This window comes from Cibotium barometz, chromosome 16 (assembly GCF_041138505.1).
Source record: "Cibotium barometz isolate CiBa-2024 chromosome 16, ASM4113850v1, whole genome shotgun sequence".
NCBI lineage: Eukaryota > Viridiplantae > Streptophyta > Polypodiopsida > Cyatheales > Cibotiaceae > Cibotium > Cibotium barometz.
The window spans coordinates 27,966,605-27,979,307 of NC_141061.1; the positions used below are offsets into that span (position 1 = coordinate 27,966,605).

Here is a 12,703-nt window from a genome sequence, read left to right on the forward strand (position 1 = left end):
AAACAATCCTTATTGTACCTCCTCCCTTACACCTTACCTTAATTATTGTTTTGTCCAATGTAGCATGATGAGAAGCTGGCTGAACCATGCTGTACAGCATACAGTTTATATTATTGATCCTGCAATTTCCTTCAAGTTAAGAGATCCAAAGGAAACTCCCATGGATATTTCCAATTGGTTCAGACACTGTGATTTTGATCATGTTGATATTTTGCTACTTCCATACCATAACAAGTATGTGTGTGGCTGCTTCTTTTGGGATTTTCCTTCAAGATTGAGTACTCTTGTAGCCTTTGATTTCTTAATGCTTTTTTCCTTATGCAGTGACCACTGGAGCTTTGCTTCTATTGACATCCAGCAGAAGCAATGCTTTTTATTCAACTCTCTTAGAAACACACACAGAGAGGTTAAATTGTAAGTGGTTTGTGTGCTATTTTTAACTTTAAACTTCATTATTTGGATTTAATGCAAACTAACTGAATTATATGTATTGCAGTTGTATTAGAAGACTTCTAGATGCATTGGATCAGTGTCCTCCTAATGTCAATCTTTTGGATTCAATAGAGCCAATAGATTTAGAGGTAGAAAGTTGCTCCCTCTACTGATGTCTATTTCATGCTATGCCTTTGAACTTATTGAATAATTTTATTTTGTTCAGACATTAACAGTTTCTAACATATCTTTCCAACTATCCAGACACCACAACAAGATGATTCAAGTAGCTGTGGCTGGAGAGTGCTGATTAGTGCCAAATATATACTTTCAAGCTATTTTGAGATAGGACAGCCAGAGCTTGTAAGAAAAAATAATTTTCATTTAGCTTCAAAAAATTTGATATTGGTACAAAGTGTTCTAAATCATCATATCTCATTGCAGATGAGAGAAGATAGCTTCAACTCGAGCTACGTGTATAGTTTCAGAGCTGATATAATTTGGAAGTTTTTGAAGTATGCCTTCCCCAAACCTATTATACCAGCTACTGTCAAGTTAGGTGAGAGCTCTAAAGTCCGAGAAGGTGTCATACGCCTTGATGACACAGATGATGCAGATGTGGTGCCACAAGAACAAGGACCTAGTGCTGATGAGGAGAAGCCACAAGAACAAGGACCTGTTCTGCTGATGTTATTGAGGAAATGATGGAGCAACAGCAAACAGATGCTCCAAGGGTAGTAGAGGAGACAATGGAGCAGCACCAAGAGACTGTACACGACAAGATGGAGCAACAGAAAGTAGATTCTCCAAATAAAGATGATACGGTGAGGTTGGACCATGTAGAGCAGCCTCTAGATCAACCTGTAGATAAATAGAAAATTGTTGTCAAGAATATGTTCTACATATGTAATTAAACACTTCTGTACAGAATTTTACATTTCTGAATATAATACCTTTGTTTATGGAGTCTGTGTTATCTCAATTTTAAAATTTTCAATGTCTTTGCATTTTATTGATCTCTCTCTTCTTTTGAGCACATGCAAAAAAGCAATATGAAACAATAGGGTAAAGTAAACTAATAGCAGTGCTTAATGAGACTAGGATAAGTCACATGGTATACCTTCTTATTGTTGTAGATAAATAAAAAGTCCTTTGAAATAGAACCTTCTGTCTCAAATAGAATGTCATTGCGCAATTGAGCTAGGGAGCAGCATTGTCTTAATGTGATATTGACTAGCACATCACCATTCTCAACAACATCAATATCAAGAAGTTTATTTTCTGCACCAAAAGAATCTTCATCTTGATCCATAGGGACTAGTTTTGTACCTAGCATTCGACTGCGCTTATAATAAAAAGAAAAAATGAAATTTTGTGATGCAACCATGTACTTCAGTTGCATAGAAGGTTGGACAACCTCACAAAACACTGAACTACATGTCTTCTTATCCCAATCTTTATCCAAAAATTGTGGCATGCATGCCAGACTTGTTGCTTTAACTGTGAACATTGTTTTTGAAACCTTCACTGGAAAGGTATTAAACAAGTCTACAAAAACTGTGAGAGGCATGCACAAAGAAATTTTTATTATCCTTGTGGCAATATTGGGCCTAAGAGCTTTCTGTACTTCTTTGAAAAGCTTGGCTCTGTATGCCTCTGTAACACTAAAATGTGGGAGAGGCCAATCCACTGAATTCCATGCTGGAAGGTCTTGTTTTCTTAACACACCATGTGTGTTTGCATTGTCCAGCAACAACTGATAAAAATGATCAGTAAAAAATATACCGGATTGAGCTAGCTCTGTTGCACATCGACCTTCGTATTGTTGTTCTCCTATCGATCCATGCAAAACATCTATAAATCCCAGAATACAATCGATGTTTTGCCATGTCTCATACGATGAAGGGTATAAATCTGAAATAAAATATCACAAGAATATCAATAAGCAAAGAAAGAAAGCTTTGTCTTAAAAATCCATGCACCTCATAAAGAACCAAACCACAATAGAAAAATATACAATTAGGCCTGTGTTGCGGAAGATCATTTGGATAGTCTCGCAAGACAAGTTCTTTATGCATGTACACATGCTGAATCAAAACTTCTTTCACCGATATCTTTCCTCTGGTGATTTTAAAATCTCGTACTCTTCCCTTCCATGATGCCAAGAAAATATTTTTTGTCTGGGGTCTCTTTCTTTTTCTAGGTTGCATGAGCACCCATGCTCCTTTCGAAACAGTAAACCTTTCCCAAGTTCCTTCCGTTTTGACTGTACTTGAATTGTCTACCGAAGAAATAGAAGAAGCAGGTCGACGGGGTAAGGATGTGTGGTATAATTCTACCTTCATAGCATTATCATCCACAGAACGTCTTCCACAAGAACGACCATAGTTTTTATTCACCATGGATACCTTGTGAATCTGTAACCACAGCAAAGTAATGTAAACAAGATAACAAAGTGAAGTTTCAAGAAAGAGAAAGTAGGCAGACAGATAGTTGACAAGAAACATCTTACTCTAAGCCAAACTGGATCAAGGGAGCAGTTTTGGAAAAGAAGAGGTTACTGCACAATGAGGTAGTGGTGTAGAATGGTAGACCTTTCGAAGGAAAGGCAGCACAACAATTCAAAGTTCAAAGGGAGGTGGAAGCGGGAAGGCCCTTGTCAGAGAAAATGTCAGACTAGATTCTATCTTCATGTCCAAAGATCTTGTGAGAATAAAAAACCAATCTCCACATTAATGTAGCACGCTTGTACCTACATAAAATATTGTTTCTTTTATCTATTTTCTTTTATTTTTGTGAATTTCCAACGTTACGTTGGCCCTCTGTTCATTGGTTGAGAGCTTATTTTTCCAAACCGTAAAAGGCCCCAAAATGAGCTCCCTTTTTCCCTAATGTAAACTACTTGCGCCAAGTAGTTTTTGCACACTATAAAGACTGCTTTATACATTTTAAGCAAAAAGGAAGAGCCTAGTGGATGATTGCATTAAAGCTGTCCACAAGAAGTATCCTAATCCTTACAACCAAAGGTTTAACAGTAGATGGGTGCAACATAAAATCAAAGACATACTTAAGAATAGGAGGTCTCTAGTAAGGAGACATGCAAAAAAGGAGGAGAAATCCCAAATAGATGCCGGTCAAAATGGACACGGCAAGCCATCTACTACTCATCGGGAAGCGAGTGGAGGACGAAAGCCAAGAAGGAGTAGTGAACCAGCAATAAAGAGAAGCATGGCGAATACAAATAGAGAGTTATGGATCGTCGCACTTCGGATCTAGAGATCCTGCATCATGGGAGACCGAGTTTGTATGTATAGTGCAACTTCATGTCTTTTCTTTGTATTCTCTCTATCTGATTTGTGTTATAATTTTTATCTTGTGATGTAGCATGACATTGTGGGTAGATATCCTACCCCATCAAAGACTGGCTCCCATCATCGCCACAGTAGAGAAGATACATGGGATTACCTTCACGATGAAGAGATCATCTCCAATGAACAATACAATCGAGCAAGGAGAACACCAATGCAAGTAATACTTTTTATTTTTATTTACAAAACATGTTACGACCTTTATAATATTTTTTTTTTAATTTTGTGTAGGCACGAGGTGGACAAGAAGGAGGACAAGATGACTCGGAGAGTGATGACTCCTCCGAGTAGTTTTCCTTGTAGTTTTTCTTCATGTATAGTTTTGGTTTATGCAACTTTGTTTCTTTTTCAAGCCTCATGTGGCTACCATCATGTACGGACAATTTCTTGGATATAAGATGAAATTTTTCATCTTCTTTATGTATCTATGTTTTTATTCAAGCCTTATGTGGCTACGATCATGTATGGAGAAATTTTTGGATATAAAATGTAATTTCTCATCTTTAATCAATATTCGAAGTGTGTTCACAAATCTTTTTGTGCATATCTATTTTTAATTTAAGTTTTTATGTTGATATCTTTGCTGATCTTGATTCGTCTATGTACAAGTAAGAAAAACCTTAAACTAGAGAGCTACATGTGCAGAAAATGCACCTGCATATGTAGAAAATGCAGCTATACATCTGCACAGGCAACTCTCTGGATTTTTTTAAATTTCAGAGCATGTCTATAAGTGCATCTATAACAAAGGCTATAAAGGCATCTATTTATGCATCTATATGCACGTCTATAAGCACGTTTATATCAGTATAGATGTGCATATAGACATGTGTCTGTAGACACGATTATAGATGCACTTGTAAAATTTTAAAGCATGTTGTCAAAATACATCTATAAATGTGCCTATGGTCGCTCGCTTTTCCTTGTAGTGATGCAAGCTTGGAAGAAGCCTATGTATAAAGCTTGCAAGAAGCCTATGCAAGCTTTATGCATAAACTCTATGAAATCCTACACAGAAAGCTTGCAAGAATCATATATGCATAATCTTGAAGAAGCCTAAAATGCACTAAGCTAAACCTAAACTCGGCACCCAAGGGTGCAATAAACAAAGAACTTACATTAAAGAATACAATAAAAAGAGAGCTTACCTCTATATTGTCAAACCAAAGAAGAGGATTAGTGCAATACCTACACAACATAAAATGGCAAAAGAGTGATAAGTAACACATTTAATGAACTCTACCTACTACCAAAAACAAGAGACATACAAAAGACAAATACACACTAAGCATGCTCACAAAAAGGAGAAGGAGAAGAAGCTAAAGGAAGGTTAGTACTCTAAACTTTAATCTTAATCTCATTATTTTTTCTATTAATCATTAGGTTAAGTATAATAAAAGAAAACCTTCATTAGGTCACACCATCACTTGTAGAGTGATGAATAGAAAGGGGTTGTTGCAAGATCAGGGTATCCAGTTTTATCCAGTTTATGCTGGACTGGGACAATGCTTGGAGAGCAAATTTTGGGGGGCAAGGTACTTAAAATGAGATCAAGCAAATAATAGAAAATACGCTTGTCCTTAAATTAATCCAATATAACTTAAATTAATATAAATTAGTCTAATTAATCAAAATTAATCAAAAATATGATGAAATGATAAACAAATGATCTTTCCATACTTAGAGTGATCCAAATGATCTTTCCATACTTAGAGTGATCTAATTTAGAGAAAGAGGAAGAGGAAGAGGAAGAAGAAGGGAAAGGGGAACACGAGGAAGAAGGAAGAACAAATTCATTAGGGTTAAGCATAAGAGAAGAATACCTTTAATAGCTCACACCATATCCATGTAGTGGGTTGTATTCTAAGTCTTCTTTGGGCTTTGATCCATTTTCTCTTCATTTATCTCTATCTTGGAATATCCACCTCTTGTTTAACGGGGTGTTCCCTCTTCCACCTTCTGTAGTTGTATGAAATCATGTATGTTACAAAATGGATCTTTTGTAAATTTTAGCAAATCTCATTAGGAAAAAATGGAGCTAACACTGTTGCAGACAAAATAGGTAATATTTCTTGAAAACAAGAAACATTTGGCATCTTTCAAAGATTCCATAAAAAAGGTTCACTTTTTATCTCTTTTTGAAAACTGGTCTATGCATGCGCACAACACTGCCAAAAAATGATAATATTTTGGGCACTTTACACGTTTCTTAGGAAATTGACATTAAAAAAAAAGACTAAGTTGTTTTGCTTGCTTTTTGAGATTATAATTGTAAATCTAAAAATATGTTTTCGAAAAACATACCAAAATAGAGACAATGTTTATTATTATCGTCTTCAATCCAGAAAAATATCGATACAACTATAAAAAGAAGCTATTTTCTAAACATATAGCTTACAGCATAGTTATGGTTCCTCATAATCATTTCTATCTATACCAACACCATCACTAGTTGATGTGCCTTTCCCTGAGAAGGTAGATGAGGCATCCACTTCTTCACCATCCACAAATACATTTTTTTCTTCTATGTGTACACTTGAAGCTTAGACTCCTTGGGTCATCTGCCATGTTAGCGTAATTGAGGATATGCTACAGAGTGCAACTATAAAAAACTATCTATTTATATAAATATATTACAGAAGTGTTATCTTGATACATCTATTATCTTAATTATAAAACCCTATTTTGGCTCTTGATGAAAGTAGTATTAAAATTCATTTTGAAGCTCTTGAGTATCATAATTTTTTAATTGATAATATAAACTTTTTTTAAAAGAGCTCGTTACATACAGATGAATTTTAAAATATCATGAATAAGAGTTGTCTAATTTTGGAAAAACAATACACACTCATTTTTTAAGAAGATGTGTCGATGATGTGACAAAAAGGGGTTAAAATGAAAATTTTACTTATTAAATGAGTTTAGAAAACATGAAAAAAGCTCTCTTAAAGAATCAAAAGTTTATACTTTCCAAAATACTTTTTTGTAAAATATTAGGCAGATACTTGGGTTCTAAGGATATTTTAGCTACAACATTTGCGGCCAACTTAATGCAGAGTAACAACTTCTTAGCTAAGAGTTGATGTTTTGTGTCAACTTGATACAAAACATCAACTTTTATGAAAAATTGATATTTTACATCAAGTCAATGCAAAACATCAACTTTCTACCCAAAAGATCAAATTTTTTTCCAAAATTTAATGTTTTGCATCAATGTTATGCAAAATAGCAACTTTTCCACAAAAGATGATATTTTGCATCGTTGATGAAAAACATCAAGTTTTGTGGAAAAGTTGATGTTTTGCATGAACTCTAGGCAAAATATCACCTTTTAGGCTAAAATTTGATGTTTTGCATCGAGTTGATGCAAAACATCAACTTTTCCACACAACTTATTCAGCAAGTGTCCTATGAAGGTCTACAAAACAATGCTCATCTACAAAACCAATGGTGATGTCATGATGACAACGGAATTAGTGGGAGCCAAGAGAGCTCAGCCATCCGGGCAAGGCACGGGCGGGGTTTAGGGGAGCCAAAAAGACCAGGTGTGAACCCAAGAGTGGCTAGAAACTATTGAGAGTGGTCGAGCACATGTGAAGAGAAATATGCTATTAAAAGAGTTGGGGTCCAATCTTGGAGGTGTGTCTCTTTTGGTTGTGGTTGGGTGGAGTAGAGAGCTCTCAGCACCCCTTGTGGTGGTGAAGAAGAAGAACTGCAGTGGTAGGCTGCCTTACATTGGTATCAAAGCTTGAATCCTCAACACGTTGACTGCTTGGAGCAAGGAAGCCTTGATTTATGTTAATCGTGGAGCAGCCCATCTAAGAGTCTACGCCTAAATCAGTCGTACATGTTGATTGCACCCTCGATTTGCAGTTGTAACAACAGTCACCACGGCCAAGGCCGACTCATTGCTGGCGGCGGGCGGGTAAAGCAGCAATAGCCATTGTTGGCTATTGGGGCCAATGCAGCCAACCAAACTGGCTCTTTAGGCCAGCACACCCAGCCATATCTGCAGGCGCACCCACCAGTGCACCCACTGCTGTGGTGCACGCAGCTATCGGCATAACACAGAAAGCGGACGTCGCTTTGTGGCTGCAAACGACTAGCACATACTCATTGGCTGATGGAGAGCAGCATCCACCAGCTGCCTGGAAATTCAGAAATTTGGAGAATTCAGAAGCATCCGCCTGAGAGCTTGAGAGCCGCCGAGTTGCAGTAAACACTGAGGCTTCCACAGAAATTTCTCTTTTGAAAAAAGAAGAGGAAATTTTTAATTAAAGCTTTAAACTTCAAAGGTCAATTTCAAAGGGTTCGGAATTTGGAGGCCATTTCCACAGAGGATTCTACTAGAAGATTCGAGGCTGTTTTCACGACGATTGAGAGGTGTTTCGCCCATAACTACTCTTATCTACCACAATCGTGATTCCACTTCGATCTGACAACTCGATTGCTTTCCTAGAGCTTGGACTTGAGGTTGGTGCTTATGTTATTCTTTTTCATCGCATTTGGAGTCTAAACCCTAATGAATCCGTAAGTGGAGATCCTAGTAGTTTATCGGACATGGAGAAGGCAGTAGGCTGATCTTGATGTCGCGATTATTGACAATAATCTTCTTGATGATAATTTGGTCAACACTAAATAATTTAAGGCTCTAGAGTCCCGTACTTTGGATTTAGTGGAAGGGATGCCAGTGGCTCTCCTGGCCAAGGAGGCAACATAAATGTCAGTACATCTCACTCTAGAGATGCTACTACTATTCTAAAAGATTTGAAACCTCTGACCTTTAATGGTGGGGAGGAGAAGGAACGCAATAAGGATGTTGTCAACTCTTTCTTTACAAAAGTGGCAGGACTTGCATCAATTACGTCATACTCCAAAGGAGATACACGCGCTTGAAGTGAGCTTAACTCTAGGAGGTAAAGCATATAAGTGGTGGATGAGCTTGGAGTCCAAAAATCGACCTACTACATGGGCTGAATTTGAAAGTGCGTTCATGAAAGAATTTCTTCCAAAGAATGAGATGGATCGTAATTGGGAAGCATGGGAAAATTGTGAGATGAGAAATCTCACATTGACTCAGTATATGTCCAATTATCGGGCGTTGAAAGGTATGGATGACTTTCAAAAAATTCACGGATTAGATTTGGACTATAAGAATCAAGTTAAACAAAATGAACAAAAAACTTTAGAAGAAGCAATTAAGTTTGCTCAAATTTTCGATAACACTGTCGAAAAGAAAAGGCGTACGCTAAATGCACAAGGGACATCTAGTGTGTCTAAGGGTTCCAAGCATCAAGGTCAAAATAAAAGAAAGGTACCTAACTAAAAGAATGACCAGAAGTCTAAAGGACCATAAACATTTTTGAAGCATGAATATTTTGAAGAAGCTAAAAAAGAAAATTTATGTTTTCATTGCATGGAAAAGGATCATAGTAAACTATAGTGTTCTAAGCTAAAAGACAATGAGAAAAATTAGCGTGATGGGTCTATGTGGTTATGTGTAGACTACTGTGGTTTGAATAAAATCATGATTAAGAATAAGTACCCTTTGCCATGAATAGATGAGTTGTTTGATCAAATCCAAGGGGCAAAGTACTTTACGAAAATCGATTTACTATCTGGATATCCTCAAGAAGCGGATTTCCAAAAGATAGCTTTTCGAACTAGGGTTGGTCACTATGAGTTTTTAGTCAGGCCCTTTGGTTTTACTAATGCTCCGGCCACATTCACGACACTCATGGGGATAGTGTCTTAAAACCCTATTTTGGAAAATTTGTCATGGTTTTCCTAGATGATATCCTGATCTATAGTCGTACAAAGAAAGAGTATCTCGAACACTTATGGCAAGAACTTGAGTTACCTATAGGAAGCATTCACTTTATGCCAAAGAGAGTAAATGTGAATTCTTCATTTAAAAAAATCAATATTTAGGCCACATAATATCGGAAGATGGCATTCGTATGGATCCAACGAAAGTGGAAGCCCTATTGAAATGGCCACATCCCACAAACCTAGAAGAATTACAGATTTTTATTGGTTTGTATGGATTCTATAGAAAGTATGTACGAGATTATGCTAAGATAGCTATTCCGATGATGGGTCAGCTTAAAGGAAAGGGAAAAACCTTCATTTGGGGGGATTCCAGCAAAGAAGTTTTTAAAACTTAAGGTAGGTATGGCTACGGCTCCCATTCTCCAAGTTTTCGATCTGAATTAGGGTTGTTGCAAGATCAGGGTGTCTAGTTTTGTCCATCAGTTTATGCTGGACTGGGACAATGATTGGAATTTTGGGGAGGCAAGGTACTTCAAATGAGATCAAGTAACTAATAGAAAATACACATGCACTCAAATTAATCCAATATAACTTAAATTAATATAAATTAGTCTAATTAATCAAAAATATAATAAAATTATTAAAAATAGATCTTTCCATACTTAAAGTGATCCAAAAAAAATTTAATATATGCACCATTACAAGTACACTAGTCCCTATAGATTTTAGATGATTTACATCAAAAATGTAATTTTACTAATTATATTATTAATATTTACAAGCCTTCCAGTAGCCTGGAAGAGTTTCGAAAAAAGAGATCATTAAAAATCTAACTATTAGATTTGTAATTTTGAATAACCACCACATTCTACTAATGTCTCACTATCTACCACTCTTTTGGTCTACAAGATTGAGCCTTTTAAGTGGTAGTTATTATGGGTGCAAAAAGTGGAATATATTATGACACTTTAAGGACCTTGAAATATTTAAAGAAAATAAATAAACAACTTAAAATTTTCTTAAAAAATCAAGTTAAGATCTATATTAAGTGAAGATCTAAGGTCCAAAGTGGGAATCTCATATGAATTTATATGTAAAAGATATTAGCATTTTACGAAATCAGTCCAAATTGGGGACAAGGTGTATACATTGACTTTGTACCTAAGGAAATGATGACTTTCAACTCTCTGATGTTGCTTAATCATATTATGCAACTATATTCCCAATTTTGCATGTGATGTTTCATCAAAAGGATTTGAAAGGAAATTCCTTTGTTAGCTAGGGGAGATTGGCCACTACTAAAGGTATACAAATGCCCATTTTTTAACTATTTACAGGGTGCCTGAGTGGACAAAACTAGGCACCCTGATCTTGCAACCACCCATCAACCCTTTGTGGTAGAGACGGATGTGAGTAACGATGCAATAGGAGAAGTCCTCTTACAAGGGGGGAAACCTATTGCATTTGAAAGTAAAAAGTTGGACAAAGCTCAACAAAATTATTCAGCTTATGAAAGGGAGTTATATATTATATTATTCATGCCTTAAAGAAGTGGAGGCATTATTTATATGGTGCCAAATTTGAGATAGTATTTGATCATGAGAGTATCAAATGGCTATCTAGTCAAAAAGAGTTAAAAGGACGCAAAGCTCAATGGGCAGAGTTGCTCCAAGAGTTTGACTTTCAACTAAGATATAGAAAAGGACGTTACAATATGGTAGCCAATTCATTGAGTCATTTGATATTATTTTGACATCAGTGTGATGTGTGTGTGTGCATGCGTCAATTTATTGTACAGTGTGCGTACGAGCATTAGTTGATTTATTTTATAATGTGCATATGTGCACAAGTTAGATTATTGCATTAGAAAAATAGTGCAAACCTTAGAAGGTTTGAGGACAAAGGTTAATTGAGGACAAAGGCTAATTAAATGGCAAAGTCCAAATAAGGATGTATACTTTATTTTTGGCTTAAAGCCTGCTTTTTGGAATATATAAAAATACCCACGCGAGAAGAAGCCACTCACGTTGGGGGGGGAAGATTGCACCCATGATGGTGATGTATTTCTTTCTCTTATCTTATGTTTTGTTTTGTGCTTTAATTTTTAATCTAATTCAAGTAGTTGTTTTGATATTTGATTTAATTTGTGATTCTTTTGATTATTCTCTTCAAGAAAATTAAAGGTCCAGTTGCAGTGGTATCAGAGCTTGGGTAAAATTTAATTTTCTTGAAGGCGGTGAAAAAGAGGTGAAAGAGACAAAAACAGAGGTGATTTTGGTAATTTTTTTAAAATTTTAATTGATGTAGAACACGTTTAGGGATTTTTCTTTATGGATGAAATAAAGGTTGTTTTTAACCATTGGCTAATAAATCTCCATCAACCTATTGTCCAAAGGATAAAGAAAAGGTGGTAAACCATTCTCAGAAACCATGAAACCTCTCTCAAAATTGAAAAGCGGTTTTGCTAAATTCTTAACCTCTTTGTGATCTGTCTGTATGGATGGGTTTCAAAATTGATAGTCAATCCAGCTTAGCTTTTCAATTGCTAAACCATTGAGGGAGGAAGCAATCTATAATAGAGGGCTGAGAATTATTCATGAGTCTCTTCAAAAATTAATTTGGTTTTTAATTTCTTTTTCCTCCTCTTCACTGCGCTGGGCGCAAGCAAGCTTAAAGTTATATATATATATATATATATATATATATATATATATATATATATAATTCCCTATCTCTCTCTCCCTCTTTCGTATCCGGCAGCGGCCAGCGCTGGGAAATTCAAGAGGCGCAGATTTTTTTTTTCCTCTTGCGCGCTGCGCGGGTAGTTTCAAGAGGAGAGTATAAAGGTCTTAATATAAAGCTTTAATAAAACCAGCATATATATATATTTTTTTTGTTGCTGTAATTTTTTTTTCTCTCCTTCCTTCATAACCGGGCGGCCAAGAGCTAACTTGGCAGGACTCACATCTAGTTCGATATTCCATATGAGATAAGAAACCCTATCTTTTCTCTTGTTTTTAATTTTTCCTATTCCTTTTAATTGTCAAGAAATGGGTGAATATCCGCATCATCGTACTATTCAGGAACAGCTTGACACCGAAGAGGTTAACGCACTCGACACACTAACCAAA

The 12,703-nt window shown here is 36.0% G+C and overlaps 1 long non-coding RNA gene across 1 annotated transcript; it reads left to right on the forward strand.

Moving 5' to 3' along the window:
- The first annotated feature begins 255 nt into the window (after window positions 1-255).
- LOC147630518 (uncharacterized) lies at window positions 256-921 on the forward strand. The gene is made up of 3 exons (XR_015267613.1): window positions 256-581; window positions 697-795; window positions 877-921. It is a non-coding gene; the product is annotated as an uncharacterized LOC147630518 (long non-coding RNA).
- Window positions 922-12,703: the final 11,782 nt, after the last annotated feature.